General features: G+C 57.9%; 1 protein-coding gene across 5 annotated transcripts in view; it reads right to left on the minus strand.

Annotated features, from left to right (window-relative positions):
• Positions 1-15042, minus strand: part of ARVCF (ARVCF delta catenin family member) — a 45694-nt gene that overhangs the window by 30133 nt on the left and 519 nt on the right. The window contains exon 2 of one of the 5 annotated variants that reach the window (XM_036993571.2): positions 11031-11087. The exons of the other annotated variants lie outside the window; for them this stretch is intronic. The gene's annotated coding sequence lies outside the window, so the exon portion shown is untranslated. The remainder of the gene's footprint in view (positions 1-11030; positions 11088-15042) is intronic. 5 annotated transcript variants of the gene reach the window in all.

The following is a 15042-nucleotide window of genomic DNA, read 5'->3' on the forward strand; positions in this document are numbered from 1 at the left end:
CCATCAGGCAGATGGGCCTGGAGTTCAGAAGGACTGTCCTTGGCCTCTAGAAGATTCCCTGGGAAGAGGGAGATGTGCAGGGAAATCAGTCACTCCTTCCCCCACCAGGGACAACTGGGAACCCAAGCAGGGAGAGCCTAACCCTAACCCCGTGACATCACAGGGCCACGGCTCCCCCCGGGGCCCCCAGGGATACCCCTTCTCTCCTGGAGGCTGAGCTGGATGCCAGCCCTGCTGCTCCTGAAGCTCAGGAGTGTCCATGGCAACAGGTCCAGACACCACCAACCTCCAGCCAACCGCAAAGTCCCACCTTTTATATGTAGATGAGCCAGTGGCACAGAGTAGGGGCTCTACCCACCCCCATCCAGTGCAGACTTGAGGCCCTGCAGCGTCCTTGTGTGGCCCCCCACCCACTCACAGAAACTGTGAGAGCTTGCTGGGAGCCAGATTTGTCTGTGCCCACCCTGACAAAGGAAGGGGGACACTGTGGAGGGCATACTGATGGTTCAGGGACCTCCTAAAACCCACCTAAAGGCACACGATGCAGCCACCCCACAATCATGCCCACATGGGTCCACAGATACTCCCTCAGGCTTACCCACACCCGTGCCTGCTGCAGAGCTCGCCACAACTGCCCTGTGGGGCCTCACAGAAAATGGGTGGTGGGCGGACTGAAAGTCCTCACGGGGCCTTGTCAGGGGGCAGGGGGAGGTAGAACTGGGGTCCTCGGCCATCATGGCTCCTAGTGAGGGTCCGTGTCTCAGGGAGACCCCATTACTGTCCTGAACACGTGGCAAGGCCCCCATCATGACCTCTGAGGCTAGGCCCATCCCTAACGCCAGGTCTGCAAGGGGCCTGGGCCTCTGGTCCATGAGGAGATCTCTCTGAGACAGGTGGGGGAGGGGGGTGGCCAGGCTACGGACCCTGGATAGAGGCATCCAGCACGCGCAGACCCGCCCCAGACCCCAGCGCCTGGGACAGAGCCTGTCACCCTCAGTGAGCCTGGGAGAGCTGTCTGGGGCCGAATGTTTGGGACACTTATTAGGGCACAGCTGATACGTGCCCTCGAAAGGTCAAAGACAGCATTGAACTGATGAACCGGGAACAGGCCATATGGAAAGGAGTGATCATAAATGATGAGGATCATGCAGAGATTTAAAGAAAAACACAGCAGAGGCAGTAAACAGCAGGTAGGCTATGGCAGCAAACGGGCAAGGTAGCAGAAAGGAAAGTCCAGGCAGCCCTTCCCACACGGCAGGAAACGGCAGAGCTGATAAAAGAGGGCAGACAGGAGATGTAAGAAATGCATCCCAGGGGCAAATTTCCACAGAACAGGTTTGGTCTGAGGGAGGAAGAGCAGGGGGTGGGGAGAGTGGACCCAGGGCCCGAGAAATGGTCAGAAGCTGCCCCGACAGAGAAGAAGGCCTCTAGCAGGGTTATCAGTGTCTGGGCCAGAATGTGAACTTTCTGCCCAGAAAACAAGCTGAGAAAATTGTGGATGTGTCTATTTCTGGCTTTCACAATTCACTCGCATTGGGAGGATGTTCCTCCCTGTCTCCTAAACACACCGCGTCTGTTCTGCAGCACGGCCTGACCTGCCAGCTGGGCAGACACCCCCAAGCAAGAGTGAGGTCTGGGTCCACATTCTCTGCCGGGCCATCCACACCCTGGAGAAGCCAGACCTCGTCCATCCACAATGTCAGCTGCAGCATCTGCTGCCCACTCCCTGTGCCGGCCGCCCACTCCCGTGCCGGCCGCCCACTCCCCGTGCCGGCCGCCCACTCCCGTGCCGGCCACCCCGGCCGCCCACTCCCCGTGCCGGCCGCCCACTCCCGTGCCGGCCGCCCACTCCCTGTGCCGGCCACCCCGGCCGCCCACTCCCCGTGCCGGCCGCCCACTCCCCGTGCCGGCCGCCCCCCCTCCCCCCCGTGCCGGCTGCCCACTCCCGTGCCGGCCGCCCACTCCCGTGCCGGCCGCCCACTCCCGTGCCGGCCGCGCCAGCCGCCCCCTCCCCCCCCCTGCTGGCCGCCCACTCCCCGTGCCGGCCGCCCCCCCCCCCGTGCCGCCCCCCCCCCCCCGTGCCGCCCGCCCACTCCCCGTGCTGGCCGCCCACTCCCGTCCCGCCCCCCCGTGCCGGCCCCCCCCCCCCCCGTGCCGCCCGCCCACTCCCGTGCCGGCCCCCCCCCCCCCCCCCCCGTGCCGCCCGCCCACTCCCGTGCCGCCCACTCCCGTGCCGCCCACCCACTCCCCGTGCCGGCCGCCCACTCCCGTGCCGGCCGCCCACTCCCCGTGCCGCCCGCCCACTCCCGTGCCGGCCGCCCACTCCCCGTGCCGGCCGCCCACTCACTCCCCGTGCCGGCCCGCCCACTCCCCGTGCCACCCGCCCACTCCCCGTGCCGGCCCGCCCACTCCCGTGCCGCCCGCCCACTCCCCGTGCCGGCCGCCCTCCCCCGTGTCTGTGTTGCGGACGCTCTTTCACGGTGAGGAAGAGCCAGCAACTTGGTTACACAGGCTGTTTGCCTCCTTAACTCAAGATCTTTACGGACTTTGACCTAGCTCTGAAATTCCTTAAGGAGACATGGTGAGGTTGCTGGATCCTGCCATTCACACAGTAGATCTTTCCCTGGGAGGCAGCGAATACAACTCACTGGGGGTCCTGGACTGTCCAGAGAAGCAATTTTGCTTCAAGAACAAAAAAGAAGAGAAAAACTCCAGAAACCATGAGGCTCTCCCAAGGGGTCTCCTGTCTATGCTTCAGATATTTAAACTGGGGACCTCGCTGCAGATGGAGGCTCCAGGCAACATCCCTTGGGGATCGGGGCTGCTGAGAGGCGGGGCTCCTTTCTCCAGCAGGGCCAATACTCTGCAGGCCTTAGAACAGTACCAGCGGTCCATAGCTACCTTTGCCAGCTGCCCGTGGGGAGTATTTTTACTGTCTCAGGAAAACCGTGGATCTGTGGACTGATGACTGAAAAAGGTTAGTTGTGAATCCATCTAACACAAAACAAGCCCAGCCGAGCCGAACACCCAAACACCAAAAAAACAAAAACCGCCCACCAAAGTATGTGGGGTGATGGGCACGCTAACCAACCAGATGGAGGGAATCCTTCACAGTGCACATGTGTATCAAATCACAGCATACATGTATACCAAATCACCACCATGTATGCTTTAAATATCTCACAATTTTATTTGCCAATTTACTCAATGAAGCTGAAAAAAATGAAGAAAGACACAGGAGTATTTTCATCTAATTTTACAAATTCAGTTGCTTAAAAATAACACTTGAAAAATGTTTTAAAAAAACCCACTCTCTTGCGGCTAGTACACCTTTTCCCGTACGCTATTTCAAAATAAAAAGATTATGAGTGACTACTACGAACAACTATACTAACAAATTGGATAACCCAGATGAAATGGACAAATTCCTAAAATTTACCAAAACTGATCAATAAAGAAAGAGAAAATTGGAGCAGCCCTAGAACTAGTAAGAAAAGTGAATCCATAATGAAAACCCTCCCAACAAGGAAATTCCAGAACCAGAAGATTCACTGGTGAATTCTACCAAACATTCAAAGAAATATCAATATCACTCTTCTTCAAGCTGTTCCCAAAAACTGAAGACAAAGGAATGCTTCCTTACTCATTCTATGAGGCCAGCATCACCCTGATACTAAAGTCACAAAAGGTAACTATATATATATATATAAAAGGACTAATATCCCTTATAAACACTGATGCAAAAATCTAAAAACACTAGCAGATTGAATTCATCAGTATATTAAAAGATTATGCACCACGACCAAGTGGGATTTATTCGTGAATGCAAGAGTAGCTCAACATGTGAAAATCGACCAACAAGATACACCATATTATCAGAATGTTGGGGAAAGAAAGATAATTTCCATTAATGCATAAAAAGTTTATAAAAAGTTTGAGTTTGATGAAATTCAACACTCTTTCATGATAAAAACACAAACAAACTTGGGAGAGAAGGGAACATCCCTCACATAATAAAGACCATATATGAACATCTGTATCATACCACATACACTGTGTATCATACTATACATACACAACAGCTAATGTCATACCCAATGGTGAAAGGCTTTAGTTTTTCTCCTAGGACCAAGAATAAATCAAGGATGCTTCCTTTTAAATACATAGATCAAAGATAAAAATTAAGTATACAGAGTTGACTATTAAGAAGCAGTGAAAAAATATACATCATACATAAAAATGTATGGATTGTAGAATGGTGACTGCCAGGGGTTGAGGGATGAGGGAAATGGGGAGATGCAAGTCAAAGGGTACAACTTTCAGTTATAAGAGTAAGTTCCAGAAATCTAATGTACAGCATGGTGGCTTAATTAGCAATATTGTATTGTATACTTGAAAGCTATTATGAGAGTAGAGCTTTGATGTTCTCAACATCACAGCAAGTACAAAATGGTGATTATGTAAGACGGTTGCGTTAACTAACGTTATTGTGCTAAACACTTTATAATAAACATGCATACCAAATCATCACACTGTACTTAAATTTACACAGCATTATATGTGGGTTATACCTCAGTGAAGCTGGGAGAAAAAAATGTGGCTATAACCAAAGCTGTACTTACAGGTAAATTCATAGCCTTAACTACTCTCTTTATCAAACAATAAAGAATGAATATGAGTAACTGAGGACAACCTTCAAATAAGTGAACATATAGGTATCTAAGCCTCCAAACCAAAATTCCATTGAAATAAACAATGATCTCTCACTGACTACCCTTCACATACCATCAACAGAAGTTTCTAATAAATATAATTCAGAGAAGACAGGACTGAAGGAAGGTGCAGAAAATTAACTTTTGAGCCTAGGATCACACTGCAAAGTTCACAGCCATGCCTCCTTCAGCTCTTAAACCTGCGCACAGGCGAGGGAGACACAACAAATCTAAGCTTCAGCCTGCTGCCGCATACGGACCTAAAAGTGAGACGAGAAGGGTGGTGGCAAAGGACACCACCTTGGCCTCTGATGGACTGACTGCGGGCCAGAGCTGAGCAGCAGCCAGCACAGCACCTGGCACACGGCAGGTGCTCATTCATGCCCACTGCACGAAGAAGGGAGAAAGTGCAGCAGGAGAACAGTGCCCTGACTGACGTCACTACAACTCCCGTGCTGCCCTGAGGAATCGGAGCATGTGTGCTGCACGAGGCCGGTTTTTGCACGAACTGGAGAAATGTCAGAAGGACTGCCTTGGGCCTCCCAAAGGCTCAGAGGATGCTGCTTGGCTGAGGACATCTCTGTTACCTGGAATGATGGAGGGGGTGGGTCCACAAAGACCCTCGCCCAGACCGAGCCTGCTGAGTCTGGGGGTGGGCATGACAAGGCATGAGCCCAGGGGTGTCCAGGGCCAGGTATGTTGTCCCAAAGGTGATGGAGGACCTCACCGTGGGGAGAGGCCGCTTATTTCTGAAGGCGTGGGTAAGAGAACCAGGCCCAGCTTAGGAGCTCCCCCTGCCTTGGCTGAGGCAGACCCCTACCAGCTGGGGGCAGGGGGCAGCGGACATCCTCCACTCCCACCCAGCCTCCTTCCCCGACCAAGGCTACTGTCCTCAGGCTTGGGGTGAGGCCTCAGGTTCACACCTCCTGCCCATCGGTTGGGAAGGGGGTGCTCTGAGCCATCAGAGCAGGACCGGTGGGGTCAGAGGAGGGGACAGAGTCACCAGGAGCAAGAGGGTGTGTCAGCCCATGTGCTGGGCCTGGGCTCCCCCAGGGCACAGGCTGCTGCCTGGGTCACAGGTCACAGATGGCCGCCTTGCCCGCACCACACCCTGGCCCCTGTCCACGCCCATCCCCAGCAACACTGCACATCTGCAAGTCCTGGCTCTGTAAAGTCGTAAATCTGCAAGCGTAAAGGCTTAATTAAAAATTAGCCACTACCTGTTTCAAAGGTTTGGCAAATAAACGCCTGGAATTATTTCTTCAAAAACAAATACTCACTGAATTAGTCTCGTCACAAATAATAGCTCCCTGCAGGTGGACAGAAGCCAGAGAACTGTCACTAAGAAGACTGGAGGGACATGCTTGCCTGGGCAGGTTTGGGAGCAGGGCCCAGCTATGCTTGCGAAGCCTCAGTTTCCCTGTGAGCCCCACCCCAACACTGAGAGGCCGGAGATGTAGGAGACAAAGAGGGAGAGGCTCAAGGGAGGCAGGGGCACCTCGGAGGGAGGAGTGGGAAGGGAGAGGCACCAGAGAAGTGGGTACTTAGTGGGAAGGAGGGTCAGGGCTGCAGGGAGAAGGGCATTGGCAGGGGAAGGAGGGGCGGCTGGGTCTGAGGCTGTGATGGGCGGGCAGGCAGGCAGGGAAGTTCCAGCTGGTGGAGGTGGGCCCAGGTGGGGGCCTGGCCTCGGTCCTGCCTCCTCTGGGGCCCTGGGCAGTTGACCTGCTCCCCCGGCGGGCTGGGAGCAGGCCCTGGGTAGGGGGCAGCAGGTGGAGCTGGTGGTCTGTGCCCACTGATGGGGGTCAGGAATCCCAGGGCCCATGGCCTGCCCTCTCTTGGTGTGTCAGAAAAGCCTCCTCCCCAACTCCAGTCCTCAGAAGGCTGTGTCCATAATGGGATGTATTTCCCAGGCTCTCAGCTGAGGCAGCAGGTGGCCCCCCGGGACAGAGTGGGGACAGAGCGAGCAGGACAGAGCGGGACCGAGTGGGACAGAGCGGGACAGAGCCGGCAGGGCCTGGTATGTCCCAGGAGGTGCAGATACTGGAGGAGGGGCAGGGCAGGCAGAGGGCAGCGTGTGTGGTACCCGACCTCCTGTGTTGGCCAAGCATCCTGACCTCAGGGATCGGCCAGGGGGCCGTGGAGGGGAGGGGTCACAAGCCGGGCGGGCTCACACACGCACACCTCCCCAGTGCCCCAGGAGCAGAGAGATGGGATTTCCCCTTCCCTCTCATCTGTATTTTCCATATTTTAGATGTTTTCCACATTTTAGATAAACAAGCCCATATTGCTTTATAATTTTTTTTTCAAAGGTAGAATGTAGACTCTGGGGCCACAGTCATTCGGGGTCTGTGTCGGTCTTGGGGCCTGTCCCTCATTCTCAGCCCCTGAGACACACCCAGGGACTCCCGGCCGGGTTAGATCCAGGAGGCCCTTCTAGGGCATCACCAGGCTGAGACCCTGACCCCAGGCCTGGGCTGAGGGGAGGCGCAGGGCGACCTTGCTGGGGTTGAGCCCCCCTCCATCTACGCCTTCCCGGACTCCTCAGCATCCCAGGCCTCGAGACCCCCGCCCCTGCCCCACCAGGCTCTGCGGCCCAGATCCCAAGGCCAGACGGGCCACGGAGGTGCCAGCAACCCCCCCTCCCCAGGGCACAGAGTGGAGGCCCCCAGGCCGGGATCACTGGGAAGGCAGCATCTCTGCAGTCTCATTATCTTGCAAAACGCAGAGCGCAGCAAGTACATTCAGCCGAGTGAATGGCCTAATTAGGATTTCAGGGAGAGTGAAAATATTTTGAAAAGAAAAAGTTAAACTGAAAGCATATTCGAAATACCAAACTCATCAACCGCCAAGTCAACCTGGCAAGATGCGCCTTGGGGGTGGGGCTTCCTGCACCCCAACTGCGGGCAGCCCTCCCCGTGAGCAACAGCGGCCGGGGCCTGACCCCACACACTGCAGCTGCAGGGGGCATCTCACAGGACCCACCTCCCAGGCTACACTGACCAGTCTCAGTGCCCGGCTGACAGTCATGCTGGGACAGGGGACACCCAGGGCCTAGGGGAGGAGAGGCCCCTCATGCAGTCTCAGGGTCCAGGGGCCTCCCCGGGCAGCTCCCCAGGGGACAATCCAGGCAGGGCAACAGACAGGAAGAGCAAATCCAGGGAAAAGCCTTACTGGCTGGGTGACAGTGAGGGGTGCCGGGGGAGGCCACCAGAGGCAGCTAAGGATCAGGGGGTGCTCTGGAGGGGAGAGCTGTGAGGCTGGGGGTGAGGGCTGGGGTCAACACAAGTCACGATGCACCAAAACAACCCTCACAGGCTTGCAGAGACTGCCCAGGAGCACCGGTGGGCTGAGCGTGGCCACATGGTACCATCTCGTCTGCTGGCCTGGGCGATGCAGGTCTCACCAGGCTGGCCCTGCTGCGGGGGCACGGCCAGCCATGAACCACCCAGGCAGAGACAGCACAGCCAGAAGCTGGCCTGGCACTCATGTCATGGCCACAGCAGAGGACGACCTGCGCCAAGCTCTTCACACAGCCTGTGGAAGACGCACAGTCAGGCTCCGAACCCAAGGCCTGCTGCACAGAATGTTCTTCCTGGGCACCTGCCCACCCAGAATAGCCCACAACTCTAATCACAGGCCACAAGACGCCTGGCTGAGAGCAGCCACAGGCAAGAGGGTGGCTGGGCCATGCTAGCCAGGCCCTTGCTTCTTAGGGGGCTCACCAGGGTGAGGACCTGTTCTCAGTAAACACAAGGCTCAGAGACACCCCGAGACGCGAGGAGCCCAGAGCGGGACACACGTGGAGAGCCACACAAGGACAGCCGACTGGCTCCGAGGAGCCCAGGCCTGGGGTGAGTCCCACAGAGGCCCCAGGGACGAGGCCCCAGGGCGTTTCCAACAGCCCCCTGACCTTTGCAATGGGACAGGGGTGATGGCCAAGGGCCAGATGCTGCCACGGGCACCACAAACCTGAACACACATTTCATAACATATCCAACTTGTGGTGACAGAAAATATTAGTCAAGAAATATTAGTCAGGTACAGTTGAAAAACAAAGCTAAATTCCCACCTCATGTTTACATCAATATAAATTCTAGGTGGACGAAATTGTGAGCATTAAACACTAAACTAGAAACACCTACAGGATGAGGCAGAGGAGAGTTTATCTGCCTGTGTGCTAGGGAGGCTGACACAGAGAACAATGGAACAACTACAAGGGGAAAAAATCCAACTGATTTTGCTGCAAAAGATGAAACATTTCTGAACATGAAAAATTGCCATAAATAAAAATTAAAAAGCCAAGAAAAACCTTGTAGCAGGCAGACCGATGAGGAAAGAATTCATACCTTCATATTAAAGACTCAGAGCAATGACTGCAAACCACAGCAAACCCCAAGGACCACTGGCACGAGGCCGGGGTGGCAGAGGCGCGGCAGGCGATGGGAAAGCCAGGCCAGCACGGCTTTTGAGAGGTGACATCAGCGCGGGCGCAGCCACGAAGGGTACCCACGTGCCCCGGGCCCGGCGTCAGTGTCGCCCCTGACTGCCTTCTGGCCCCCGTCCTCTGGGGTCCTGCTAGGCATCACTGCCTTGCCATTCAACGATGGCCACTTGCCTGTGTGCTGCTGTCTCCTGGCCAGGCTGGGAGCTTCCCCAGGGCAGAGCTGGGCTGGGTATGGTCCCCACCAAGTGTCCAGCATGGAACTCAGCAAGTGGGTGTGGAATAGCCAAAGTGAGTATGAGGGGTACACGGATGCCTGTCATCAGCCCGTCCCAACTTAGTCCTGAGGCCCCCTCCTCCCCAGCCCCTTCTTGATGTGGGTAGGACCACCCCAGGGTCCAGCGGAACAGGGAGCCCCAAGCCAGGGCCCCGCTTCTGCTTCCCAGCCTGTGACACGATCTCAGCCCAGAGCAGAGATGGCACAAATGCCACCACCATCTATCCAGACCCCACGGCAGACAGGAATGGCCGATCATCGCGGCAGATAAGAATAATCATTCACTACACTCGAGAAGGGCAGGCCAGAGACAGGAGGTGGGGAGAGGCAGGGAGGGAGGGCCGGCATGAGGGCCAGCAGCCTCCTGCAGACCGTTACCAGAGCGGCACCTCGGGGCCTGCCAGGCTGAGGCATGGGGGCCTGCCAGGAGCTCAGAGGCGAGGGGTACACCCCGGGCACCCCTAGAGCCCAGGTACAGTCTGAGCCTCTCCTCCCAGTCCAGAAGCTCTCTGTGCAGCCCAACATCCCTTCAGGAGTCGCTCGGCGGGATCTTGGTCTGGCCACACCACCAGGCAACAGGGGATCCCCAACTCCCGCCAGCTTGATGGGCAGCTCCCCACACCCACTGCCCCATGGAACAGGCAAGAAGCAGCCAGACCCCTCCCCACGCCGTCCCACAGCCCTCGGCACAGGACACTCAGGTGTCTGGAGGCCTGGGGCCTCCGGGGTCTGTGGCCACTGTCTGCTTGCCACCACCTGAGCATGTCACTGGCTGGGCCAGAACCCCCACGCTGGACACTCAGTGACACTGAGAATCCAGACCTGGGTTCGCCAAGCCTCCCACAGACAGCACCCAGTGGGGTGGGGGCAGCCCGCCAGGATGAGGACTGGGCCCCCGTCCTGGAGGGACGGGAGAGGCCAGGGGCACTCTTAAAGCCACCACCGCCCTGTGACTGCACTCACCCCAGCACATGCTGGCGGACCAGGGCACCAGCAGGGAACATCGTCCCACCACCTGCAGGGCCCTGGGGGTTACGGAGACCACTCCGCCTCCTGACCCGGCCACACCTCCCAGCACCACCCCTCAGTCCTGCTGGAGCCAGGATTAACAAACAGACCCACAAATCTGTGTGATGCCCAAGGTCGTGGGCCAGCACATGCCAGCCCCAGCTGGTGGCTCCACTCTGGCCACACCTGCCCCTGGGCAGCAGGGGCCACCTGTGCTAGGGGCCAAGCTGGGAGAGCTATCCTGACACTAGACACTGCTGTGGCGGGTGTCCAGGTCAGGTATGTGAGGATCTGACCCAGTGAACATCCTGGGTGGTTGGCCCCAATGTAGGTTTGTCCCTCACACCAGACATCAACCCAGTAGCAGCTGTCCCCACTCGGGCCATCAGTGAATCCAAGCAGGGGTGGAGGAAGGCCCCCATGTCCAGCCCCGTCCAGCCCTGGGGCTGTGCCCATCCGGGGTGAGCCTCATGGAAGCACAAACCACTGGGGTCCACAGTCAATCCCTCTGCCAACCACACCCACCTGGCCCACCAGGACACTCTGCTGTTCCGAGGAGGGGACGCCCCCAGGCCAGGCCCAGGTCACCTACCTATCTTGAGAAGAGATCATCACCATGTCCCAGCATCCATCCTGCTGGATTGGTTTCCTGCAGGAAAACCAGAAGGCACCGCATGAGGCCAACTTGCTGGGATACGTCCCTTCTGGACGAGGCCAGAACCCTAGCTGAACAGTCACCGCTGACCCTGAGGGTGTCCTGCAGCACGCCCACCGTGCACCCATGGCCCTGTGCACGCGCTCTCGTCCCTCCTCAACTGGGACCGTGACGTCTGCGTCGGCTGGCACGCTCCCTCGGGAGCACTTCTAACACTGCCGACAATCCTTCGGAAGCGTGATTGTCCAGAGTTGTGGACTGATGACAATAACCCCTTCCCCTCCCAGAAGGCTGGGTGTGAATGGCGCAGGAGGGAGAACTCGGCACCAGAGGCCCACCAGCCCGTGCAGGGAGCACTATGCCCACCTGGCCCTGCTCCCCAGACCTGGACCCCAAATCTGCCCTGTGGGACAGGCCACTGGTCTCTCCTGAGGCTCTCTGAGCCCAGCCCAAAACCCATGTCCCTGCTAGGCAGGCAGCCTGACTTGCAGACCCAGGGCCTAGCGCTGTGCCTCACACACAGGAGCCAGAGACCCCGTGAGCTTCCTGCCTCAGCTGACAACCCATGGAACACATTTCCTCGTGCTGTGTGTAAGCCTGGTGACGTTGCCAGAGTGTATGTGCTGTAAAAATGAACAGCAGGACAGCACAGACAGGCCAGTCTGGGTGGAAGGTGGGAGGCCATCTCTGGAGGGCACGGATGATGGGAGCTCTCTCTCCGGCTCTGTGTTGTTTTTCAGATTGTTGGGAGGCTCTGCCTCATCTTTCTTTGTGGAATGGTGTGCTTGAGGGGGGGTCCCAAAGGTGGGTCTCCCTGCGGCACAGTAGCCCCTTCACTGTGGGGAGAGGCTTTGGGTCAGGGAAGGGTGTCAGGACACTGGGGGCCAGAGGCAGGGGGAATGGGGCTGGGCGTGCATGAGCGTTTCTGCACACGCTCACATGCGTGCCTGGCAGGGCAGTCTGGCTGGGGGCCCCCGCCCGCCCACAGCAGAGGAGCCCTGTTCCTGTCCTGTGGTCTGAGGCTCAGCAATCAGCTTTGCTCCGAACGTGACATTTCTGGGATGCCTCTGTTTTGGGCCCCAAAGACAAAGTTTATCCCACAGAGAACCACGTGCCTTTATCAGTCCTAGTGACTACGGGCCTTTCCCTGGCACTGGCCTCCCAAAATTCTGGCTTCACTAGGTGCCCTGGGTTGGTCCAACACCCCATTTTACAGATGGGGAAGCTGGGTCCAGGATTTGAACTCAGGTCTTCTTGCTCCCACCCACCTGGAGATGTATGGCCACAGAAATGTGTTCCCTCCTCATTGGGCCCCAGCCAGGCCAACACCGCCACAAATGCAGAGGAACGCCAGTAGTGGACCCCCATGTCAGGGAGGGGCTTCCAGGGAGGATTTCCTGCAGGAGGAGGGTGGCTGGGAGCAGGGGGCTCTGGAGGACACAGGGTTGCGGTGGCAGGGGGAGGCATGGGTCTCCGTCCCCAGGGCCCCCTTGTCACAGGGCACTGTGCAGGTGGGGGCAGGGCAGAGCCTGACAGGAGCCCTGGGGCGTGGACAGACAGACAGATATGAGATATGAAGGTAGAATTGGTGATGGAGTTTCTGACAAGAGGGCAGCAGGTACCTGTCTTGGGGAGCCCTTTCTCAACACCCCTCAGGGCCACCTACCTGACCAAGGGCCCCAAACCAGGAGCCACCACACCCCTTATCAGATTCCACCCCCAAACAAGGAGAGCCCCAATGGAAGCCAGGGAGGTCCCTCTCAGGGCCCATCCTGCGTTCTCCTTGGGGAAGCCCATGCTCCATCAGCCCACCACCCAGCCCCCAAGTCTCCCTCCGCCTGCACCAAGGGTGGTGAGGGGCTCCAGGGGCTACCAAGGGGCCTCGTCCCAGCGATCCTTGCTCCTCTCCAGCTCTGCACTCTGGATGGGCAGCCTGCAGAAAGCAGAGCTCTAGCTTCCCCACCGGGGGCCTCGGGAAGGGGTGGGGCCGGTCTTGCCCGCCAGCGTGGTCCCAGGTGCCCTCTGCTGGCCACACTCAGCTTGTCTCTGCTTTGCTCTGGCCCACTGGGCCAGTGGGCAGGGCCTGCGCCTGACTCCGAGTGTGGGAGGTGTGAGTGGGTGACATTTGGGTGATGTGCGTGTCCATCAGCTCTGGCCTCATCTTCCTGGCCAGTGAAACAGGCTGAGATGGGCAGCCCTCCCTATCGGGAAGGCCTGTGAAGGGGTTCCTGACCTGTGGCCTCCCCTGGTTATTCCCTAATTCTGGGGCTCCTACAGAGTGGCCTAAGCCCTCAGTCCTGACGGAAGATGGTGGCGGAAGAACAGATGCTTTCTCCCCACTTGAGCCACCATCAGGGAAGTTCCCAGAGCCCCTCGTGGCCTCCCCACCACCTGGCATCCCACAGTGCTTGACCTGGGCACCCCCATCCTCCCCCCTGGTCGCCTCCCTCCTTCTATTGAGGCCAGGCCAGGCCCCAGGGCAAAGGCTAGGGACTGCCGGGGTCTGGTGTGCCTCGTGTCCTTGCCCACCCCACTGGGTATAATTCCTGGCTTCTCTCAGACACACAGCATCTCCTCTGCTCATACCCCCAGGCTGTCTCTTGGGGTGAAGAGGGTACAGTGAACTCACCCCAAATCCTTGCACAGCACAAGCAGGGGTAGAGATGCAGCCCTGCCCTTGAAGATGCAGAGGGATCCCTGGGACTGGGGAGAGACTGAGGGGCCACCTCTAGAGGGGGCACCACACTGCCAGATGTAGGGGGTGGTGCTCCAACTTAGGACTGAGGCTGGGTTCATCTGGGAGTATCTGGTCAGCAGGTGCTTGTGCAGAAAATCAGTGGGAAGGCAGGGCAGGGTGGGCTTGGCTGTGCTCCTGGGCCCTCCACCCCCGACCAGGACCAGAGTCCCAAGCACAGTGGGCACTCTGCCCAGCACAGTACTGGATGCTAGTAGACCACAGACTGCAAGGAATAGGCATGGTACTGTGGATGGGCCAGGGCAAGGCTCAGGGAAGCACACGTCGCAGGTTCACAGCCCACACACTGGCTGGACCGCAGGCCTAGACCACCTCCTCAGGAATTACTGGCCATGTCCAGCGTGCTGGGCAGAGGGCTCTGACTGTCCCCCGTGTCCAGCACTGTCCCAGGCCCACAGATCCAGTGAGTATAGGACAGGCAGGACCTGCTGGGAATGAGCAGACCTCTGGCAGATTGGATCACAGAATGGTGGCAGTGGCGGGGTGGGGGGCTCCTAGTGCGTCCCTGGTGTGTGTGTCCACTGCTGGCGAGGCTGTTCCCGACAGAAACATGCCCCAACCCCCTGGTTCTATAAATCCTGACCAAGTATGTGCCCTGCAGAGTAACAAGGGAAAGGGGTGTGAGCAAGGGGTAACCACCTGAGATTATATTAACAGCCTAGCTTAAAGGATGAAATGCTAACGGCACGGTTCTTTATTTCTTGTCTCTACGTGTGCCTGGGTCTAGAAGAGATTTGCCAGAGTCCAGGAGCTCCGCTGTCACTGGTATATTACGCATAGGTTAGAGATAGTGACATGTTGTAAGCACCCAATATTTAATTATTTAACGATTAAAATGGGAAAGCTGGGGAATCCCAGGGCAACACCTCAGAAAACCGGGCTAAGTCACCGCCCCTGGTGAGGAGGTCGCACCTCCGTCCGTGGGGTCCGGTGTCCCACCGAGGGGTAAATGGGTGGCGGGTATAGGGGGACCAGGTCCGGGCAGGAGGCAGGGACTCCGGGGAGCGTCCCTACCTCGTCCTCCAGGCGGCGGGGGTGGCGCAGCGCGGTGATATCCCTCGGCCAGGCCTTGTCCCCGCGCTTTCCAGCGGCGCACCCCCCCAAGGAAAGTTCCCCGGCCCCGCCACCCCTCCGGCCTTTGGAAAGTTTCTGTGACTGCGCGACCCCGACCGCCGGGCGCCCGACGTCTCGCGG

This window comes from Manis javanica, chromosome 15 (assembly GCF_040802235.1).
Source record: "Manis javanica isolate MJ-LG chromosome 15, MJ_LKY, whole genome shotgun sequence".
Lineage (NCBI taxonomy): Eukaryota > Metazoa > Chordata > Mammalia > Pholidota > Manidae > Manis > Manis javanica.